This window comes from Cariama cristata, unplaced genomic scaffold, assembly GCF_000690535.1.
Source record: "Cariama cristata isolate BGI_N322 unplaced genomic scaffold, ASM69053v1 scaffold21570, whole genome shotgun sequence".
In the NCBI taxonomy this organism is placed as follows: Eukaryota; Metazoa; Chordata; class Aves; order Cariamiformes; family Cariamidae; genus Cariama; species Cariama cristata.
In genome coordinates, this window is record NW_009594364.1 from 2,153 (window position 1) to 10,771 (window position 8,619).

Genomic DNA, 8,619 nt, shown 5'->3' on the forward strand with positions numbered 1-8,619 from the left:
CAATGGCTCCAAGAGCAGCTCTTGACGGAGCTGTTGGATGTTTCTAGTTCAACACTTTGGGGCGAACTCATTTTCGGTATTGTAACGGCTGATTGAAAGGTCTGGGCCGGAGGGGAGTTGTCCTGTGCCTGTAATCCTTCACAGGTTGGCCTGTCCTTGGGCTGTCTGGCGGGTGAAGAATGGCCATTTGACGTCAGTTGTATCCGGTGCCTTACACCCATCGTGCTCTTACCTGGAGCTTTTGCATATCCTGGATTCATACCATGAAGGTCTTCGTCAGTGCGGTCATCTAGAGTCACAAAAATGTGGCTTTTCCAAAGCCTTTGGGCTCCTAGTAGGGTTTTGACTGGAATCGCTGTGGAATGAGCACTCATCAAAAGCTGGGGGTTCTCGTGAGAGCCAAGAGTTGGCCGTGTTATGGGGATTATTGAGGTAGTTGCAGTAGCTGCTGCCAACCCAAAAATTCCAATTTTTATAGGATTCCGGACAGAATTGTCTGCTTGACTCTTTTGATACCAACCAAGAGTGAAAATCGCTTCTGAGTGTGGAGGGGTCAATGCCTGAAGTCACTGTTAAGACAGAGTAGGACGACTTGAATGCACTGTTGGAACAAGGGGAGGTCACAGGCACTTCGTAGTCCTCTGCTATCGACTGTCTGAGCTAAAAACTGAACCGGGGAGGTGGTGAGGAAGGAGCACATAGCTGCATCATTCCCTTTTTATCCATAATGTTCCATATTTCCATGATTTAATAGGATACTTAATGCCTGTCAAGGGACAGTAGCGTGAGGATACGCTGATGTATTATAAATGTAAATCGTGCTTAAAACGTATCGGATTCAACTTCTTTTATAAATACGTTTTAGATAAGAACTCGATATTGGCTTCCTTCAGGACACCTGCCTTCCCTGGATTCTGCCAAATCGCGAAGAGCGAGTTAGAAATGAGCTGGAAAGGAAAAAGTCAACTCCGAAGAAGGAAGTTTTCCAGTTGTATCGCATAGATGCATTCTCTCCTAATTCAAACAGGATGCAAAGTAAGGTCCCGGTTCAGATTTTCGTCTGTCTCTTAACATCTGCATGTGCTTTTCTGCACATAAGCAGCGCTGGCCTGCAAGCTGGGAACGAGACCGCTCTTGGGTTTGAGCCGCTCTGCAAGTGTCTGTTTCAAATTTAGGGATTCACACGTAACCGTTCCAGCAGCTTTTCCTGGTTTCTTCCTTTCCAAAGAAACCTTGAATCCGATTTCGTGGCTCTGAGATCAGTGGATTGGTGAGTTCGGCAATCGGGAGCTGCAGGAGGATTGAAACGACTTGATTTTTGCCTGTTGGGTTCCTGGAAAAGCTGTCTTGTGCTCTGTAATTTCCTGATCCTGGCCTGTAAAAGTGTATCCATAATCCTTACTTGTTTAGTAATGTATTCTGACTGTCCCTGTGACGCGGAGCTCTCGTTAAAGAGTCATTTACTAAAGGGCCCGTAGTTTTCATCTGGCCCTCCTCCTGTTTCTTAAGTATGTTCATGGTCAAGGATTTAGCCTGGCCTGTGTATCCTGAAACTCATCGCCTCTGCAGCAGCGCGTGGAGAGCCTTTAAGGTTTGACCTTAGCGCCGGGGTTTTAAGGCAGGCGATAGAATATTTGGCAAAATCCTTTCCAGACTTGCGTGCTGATTGTGTGCCCTTCGCCTGGCGATATTGTTTCAGCCAGAGAGCAGGAGGTTAGCTGTTAACTCAAGCTGCTTTTAACCACAGAAAAATGAGCCGTCGCCTCATGCTGTGAAGTTGCTGTATGAAGGCCAAAAGCCGACGTACCCAGTATGTATCCTTTGAGATGATTTTCCATCGGGTAATATACCGGGACATCATCGTTTCATCCTCTTCCAGCCTTCACACGTGGCTGCAATGGCAGGGAGATGCTCTGGAAGAGTGCAGGTGAGCTCGGGTTTTAGAGTTGCCGCTGACCAGTGTAAAGCTGTGTGAGTCAAGGGTAATTTTCAGGCAATAAAATCTTGTTTTATTTTAAAGGAGTGTTCATGAAATAATGTGCTGCGGCTGGTTTTTTTGATACTGGATCCTAGGCATTTTTTGAAATCCGTGGAAGAATTTTTGCTGCTGTTGCATGCGTCTTTCTTTATGGAAAGCGAAATCAAAGACTCGTTCTCTTGACAGTGCTTTGCTTAGCTGAGCCACAAGAGCATTTTGGTGCTCGAAATTCACTCGAGCAGAGAGAAATTCTTCCTTAAAAGTTGGCACTCAGCAGCAGGAGACTGTTAAAATGAATTCGGGGGCATTTTTAAGATGTTGTTTCTTCAGCTACCGCGGAAATGCGGGTTCTGCTTTTATTTTGCGAGAGCGCCGCTGAAATTTGTTTGTCTCTCCCTGGAGTCGGTGCCAAACCATCTCTTCAAAGAGAAGCAGCTCCAATATCTTAACTCCTGGCTGCAGGAATTCACGAGTCTCACTGCCGATCGCAAACCTCCTCCCCTGGTGTTGGATTTTCTGTATGTAGTGACCTCCTTCTCACCCCCGATGGGTGACTGGAGGTTTCTGCTGGGTTGTGGTTATCTGCTAAACATGTAATTTATTTTTCAAAGGGAAAAATAAATGCCTTGAAGACGCTGATTAAGCGCTTATAGAGAACATAGGCTCAAAGGGGAGAAGCGAATGCCACGAACCCACATGAAACGGGAAGGAATGAAGAATTACACCTGAATACCGTATGTTAAAGTGATGATGACGGGCTTATTTGTAATGGGGCTGTGGTTTTAGCTGCTTTACGATGTAAACAATCCATTTTTAAATCTCATATGAAGTTGTTTTTAAGGAAAGCAAAGCTGCGCTAACTAGACTGTCTCAGAAGCGACACTTGCTGTAATCTAGTTTGACCTCCTGCGTGATACGGGAGATTGGATTTCACCCAGAATTTCATCATTGGCTCCATTAACGTTGAGCAGAGCTGCTGTCTTTTAATTTGAAGATCTCAAATGATGGAGCATCGGTACATTCTGTAGCAACCAACCAACTGTCCACCTTCAAAACAGCTTTGCTTGCTATTTCTCTTGAATGCGTTTTATCTTTGTCTTGCATTTGTTATCTCGGGCATGGATCCTCATCCCGGTAGCTCTGCTGGCTGTGATGAGTGCAGGCAGTGTTCAAGTTACCTTCAGATCTTTCTTTGACTTAAATAGATTCAGATGTGCCGGGTTTTCCAGGCTGGGTCGTTTCTTGTCGTTCTTTGAATCCTAACTTTTCACTGGAGGATCTTACAGGCAACTTTCTGTTGACATTTATATTCTGGAAAAAATAAATTCTTCAGTGACAAAGAAGAGATTTTACTTGTTTTACTCCTTCTTGGATGTATTGTGGGGCTGCAGCGGAGGAGCATCGGTAGGAGGCGAGCATCGTGTGGAGTGAACCTTCTTGCAGAGCAGCTGCGTCCACTCTCTTCAGCCAGGGTATTTGCAGAGTGATGTCGTGCTGGTAGGACTCTGGCTCACTCTGAACGTGTGGGATGAGTGTCTTTACAGTCCAGCAGCTTCTGCAGCTGTGTTGTGCGTCTCTAATACTCTGATTTTGTCGTTCTGTCGTACCTGGGTCATCCACCGCTCATCACATGGGTACAAAATGATTCCCAGAGGGAATTGCCCATGGGAGTGAGCCGACAGGTTATCTTGTTGAGACAGAAACAGTTGATGGCCAGGAACTCATTGCAGAAGGACAAACTTGCTAAACTTGAACACTGAATTTTAGTTTGGGAGATTTGTGAACATTAAATCTTTGTTTGGGAGCACACAGTTTTTCCCAGTTGTGCTTTTTGACTATGGAGGACTTGGGAAGGTGTTAAAAATCCTCCTTCTGATTTTTGTCGCTTGCCCTTAGCCAGTACATGCAGGCAGGTGGAAATTTTGGGTGTCCCGTCGGCATCAGTTATTGCAGAGGCTGCTTTGGTGTCAGGAAGGAGCGCCAGCAGCAATGATGCAGGAGGTGTTGGATGGTTGGTTGTGGATTTTATTTATTTTAGAAGCAACTGGATGCACCTGAAATGCTCAGCAGAATGGAGCTGGTGTGAAAGTTCCAGCTTTGAGTGCCGGTGTGGGGGTTGATTTGCTTTCATTACTCTTCCTGGTTACGCTCCATCCTGCTAAGTCTGTAAATTTGGGGGCCAAGTAGGTGACGGTCTTCAGACTGCTGCGGTCTCACCAGTTACCAACCGTTGACCACTGGTTCTAGTGAAAATTAAGAGTTAAAGCCACCTTTGGTATTTCACTTCTAGCTTTTCCCCACGGATTTAGGTAATTGCTCTCCGCTGGTAAGGTTTTCTCAATGTAGCTGTGATGGCAAGTGGCACGGACCTTCCTCTAGAGACCCTCGGCCCCAGGATCAGCAGCGACACGCTGCTAGGATGGTGTTGCACGTAAAGTTTTTTAGCTTTCTGAACTACACGAGAAGTTTCCCCCATGGTGCCACCTTCATTGATGCTTGCTGCTGCTCAGCTGAAGGTTGTTTTGGAGAGGAGCGTTTTCCCTCTCACCTGTGGGAAGGTTTGTGCTGCTCTTTGTCTTGAGGGCCTTGCGGCCTTGCTCTGTTCATTTGAGAGCGAGAACCAGCAGGGATTTGAGTCTGTGTGGTCTCTCGTGGCTTGCTGATAGCAGAGATACAACCTCTTGAGTACATCTCGGACCTTTTTGGTCCAGACTGCTGCAATTTGGGTTTTTCTTGAAAGGCAGGCTTTGTGGGTGGCGTAAAGATGTTTGTCCTGATCACAGTGGATGCGTGAAACTTCCAAGTTGGTTTTTTTTTTAGGAATGAGCATGTTGCTGAAGACAAAGACAATCTACTCAAGTGTGTCCTTCATTGTGCTAAAGTAAGCAATGATGGATTCGAGCAGGTCATGTCAGGAGCAGGTTGATCCTTACTCGTGCATCTCTGCAAGCCGAGCTCTGTCTGTAGGATGCATCCATCCCATCTAAACTCTTTACAGAGCCAAAAGTCGTTGGCTGTGGTGGGTGTGGGCATGGCGGACGGTTTTGTGGGTCTGCCTCCTCGAGCTCTAACTAGTTACTCTTCTTTTCCTCCAGTGCTGTCTTAAACCAGGAGCTCAGGACGTTGAGAGACAGAGGTACCCAGCTGTCTGCCTCTCCGTAGGCAATACTGGAGAGTTTCTTCTCTCTAGATGTGTAGTCCGATTAGCATCAAATCCCTGAGAAGGGTATGAATAATTTTATTCTTGGCTCTCTAATAGCGGCAACCGATGGAGCATCTTCGCGGGTGGCTATTTTGAGACGCAAAGTGTAGCTCGTTGTCATTGTGGGGAACTTCATCGTCTCTCGGCACTGCGTGTCGCCGCATGACTTCCTCACCAGGCTGGGCCACAGCTCGTTGTGCTCTGGTTTTGTTCCCTTTTGGTCGCTGGCAAAGTCCTGCTTCACCTAGGTTGAACTCTACAATTGGCTAGAGTGCTTCTGTAGGTAATTCCTGTCCAGGCAAGAGCTTTTTTTTTAAATATATTTAATTGTGATTTAGAAATCGGCAGTGGCAGAAAATCCACTGCATTTTTTTTTTGTTAGGTTCTATCTCTGGCTAACTAACCCAACTTAAAAACATGTGCCTTGATTGACATCCCGTATCTGTGTCTTCTAGGGTGACTTTGCTTCTTGAAGTCACTGTCCAAAGAGATCTCTTGTTTCCTATTGTGATCAGATGATCAGTTTGTCTGTGTTCCCCCTCAGGACATTCCCATCACTTTCCTTGCTCCATGCTGGAGCCAAGTCCTTCAGGAACTCCCCGTGTGTTCGGGCACATCAGGATACGATTGAGGCTTGGCTTTTTGGGTGCAAAACATGATTTATTTTGACTGCTGGCATGTCCCCGAGTGCTGTGATCTGGCAGACGTGCAGCCACCTGTGGGGCTGGAGCCTTTGCAGACAGGTCCGTGGCATCTCCTGCAGTGCACGCCTGCAAAATTTTAAGGGTGGGTTTGTTCGAGGCTGTTCGTATTTTGCAGAGGAGCGTTACAATTTGGGTGTCTCTTGTTGGAGACGTGTTGAAGTCGTTAGCTGCCTTTCTGCAGCCCTGTATGGCACTCTCTCAAGTTTAAGGTGCTCTTTTCCTTTTATTCTGGATAGATGACAGAAATAGGGCTTCTTGTGGCGAGATCCCATGTAAGTCTCATGTTCTGCATTGCATGTGTCCTTTAACCTAAAAGTTCATGAGCTAGCAAGTTGAGCAGAGCTATTGGACTTCTGTAGTCAGTTCTGTTTCCCTGCACCCCCACCATCCAACTCAGAAGTAAAGACTGCAAGACCTTTAGTCATCCCTACGTACCCTACAACCACTCCAGGCTTCAAAAGCCGTTTTGTTTTTTTTTTTTTTTTGTCCCAGTGTAGTTTCATCTCGTGTTACTTGCAAGTATCTTGGCACGATGAGGGAGAAAGCTATTTGATATTGCTGTTCTTAATTTGGGATGTGAAGCCAAGAGCTCCTCTCTCCCATTAAGTAAAAGAGCATCTTCTGAGATGATCGTTGTGCTAAGTGGTGCTCTGTGCCGTCGGGACCCCTTCTAGGCCAGCTGCTATCATTTAATAGACTTAAATAGATTAATGTGGACATGCCTGTAGGCCACCTAACCTCTCTGCGGAGCCCGTAGCGTCTCACTGAGTAAGAGTACATCTTGGATCAGGAATCTGGAGTTTGTTGTGTTGGACCGTCGCGGGGGTTATACGTAAAAAGCTCGCTGTGGTGTGGTTCTCCCTCATCTTATTTTTTTGCTGGGAGGAGGACTGTGTCTACAGCATTTCTCAAAATCGCTTCCTAAGGCTTTTCTGACCGGTGTTTCTGATCGTCGTGCTGCCGTTCCTGCAGAGTAGTCGATTCTCCTGTGGCTTCACTTGTAGAGAAGATGAGGGCTCATAAGTTAGAAATAGTGAGAAAATCCACGCTGAGCTTTTTGACTGTCTCCTCCTTTGGATTTCATAATTATAAATTAAGCGGGGATAATCTGTCTTCGTATTGCAGGCAGTGTTGCAGAACAATAAGCAAAAGCCTCCGTCTCTTCCAGTCTGTGCAGTCACTGGGGAGTTACCAGGTCTGTTTTCAGTTACTTGTCCTAAATTTACTGGTTTCTTGTCTATCTGTATCAATATATGTATGTGTACTTTAGGAACCACGGAGCAGGAGTTGAGCTGGACACCAGGAGGAATAGAGGAGGTGCGTAAGAAGAAAAAAAAAAATAAAAAAAGATTTTAAATCTTGGCGGTCAGCATAACCTGCTGGGAGAAAGGTGTCTGAACCATTGAGTGCTACAAAATGTCCAGGGGAGGTTGCCCGAAGTCCGAGCAATTATTTAGGTCTTACCGGGGTCTCTGGAGAAAATCATTGTGGGAGGTGCAGGCAGATGCAGGGGGAAGAGCCATTGATTTGGTCCACCTCACCCCTGCCACGCAGAAGCCTGTGGGCATCCTTGAAACGGAGCTGACCCGTGTTATTGGGAGGTGAAGATCGCTTAGAAACATGGTAGAGACTGCCTGTTGGAGAAACTGGGGAGTGCCTCCAAGAAGAAGCAGCTAGCAGGAATCTTGATTCTTCAGGAAACAAGACCTAAGGAGCCACCAGCTGCTTCACCGCAGGCCTTCCGGTGCTTTTTGAAAGCATCGAATTTGAGATTATCTTACTCAAATTTTAGGTTATCTGCCACCAGAAGTGGAGGTAAAAGGTGGCTCATGCAGCCAGGACTGGAAGCATCTAGGCAGTAACCTCAAAAGTCCTCTTGACTTGCAAGAGTAATGAGCAGCGAGAGTATTGCTCATTTATTTTTGCCCCCTTTCTGCGTTGCTCCCTTAAATCTTGTACTAGTCTCCATTAACTTGATGCTAAATTATTTTCATGGTAAATATAAGCCAGTTTGCAGCCTGGATGAAATAATTAATTACTACTAGGCTACAACCCAGTGTGAGATACTCAATAACTCCATTGATAGGGAGAGGTGTTTGAAGGAACATGCATAAAACAGAGCAAATGGCTGTAGATGTCGAGTGTCCCCAAGAAGGCTTGGCCAAGAGTATCGATGGGTTTTGGTTAACTGCACTGGAGAGGGTTTGTTTAGCTTAAAGGCTGCTAATAAAATCAGCTAGAGGCTCTAAATCTGTGCCTAACTCTGATGGATAAGCCGGGACAGATGTAGGAACTGAGGTCTGGAGAATATATTTTAAAAAAAAACTGACTTGGGTGGATTTTAGAAAGAGTCTAGGAGCGAAACAAGAGTTTGTCCGTATCGCTTGGTGAGATTTGAGCTGAAAGGAGAGCAATTGGGAGGGAAAAAGCTAGGCAATGCATCCTCCAGTGCGCTTTTCAGGACCTCGATGTTCCCAAGGGGTTCTTGTTGTCAAATTTTAACAATCAAATTTGTCCCCCAAGTCCTAGGGAACCCGGTTTGCCTGCAGTGAATATTGAATATTTCTTGGCCGGGTCCTTGGTTCCAGGTTGCCGTAGCCGGTTGGTTTTTTATCCGACTTGCAGATGAAAACTTGAAATTTGATGGTGTCCAATTTGATGGCAGAATCGGGAAGGTTTCCACCTTAAACCACTGAATAATTGTGGTCTTATTGCTGCCTGTGTGTTTATGTGGG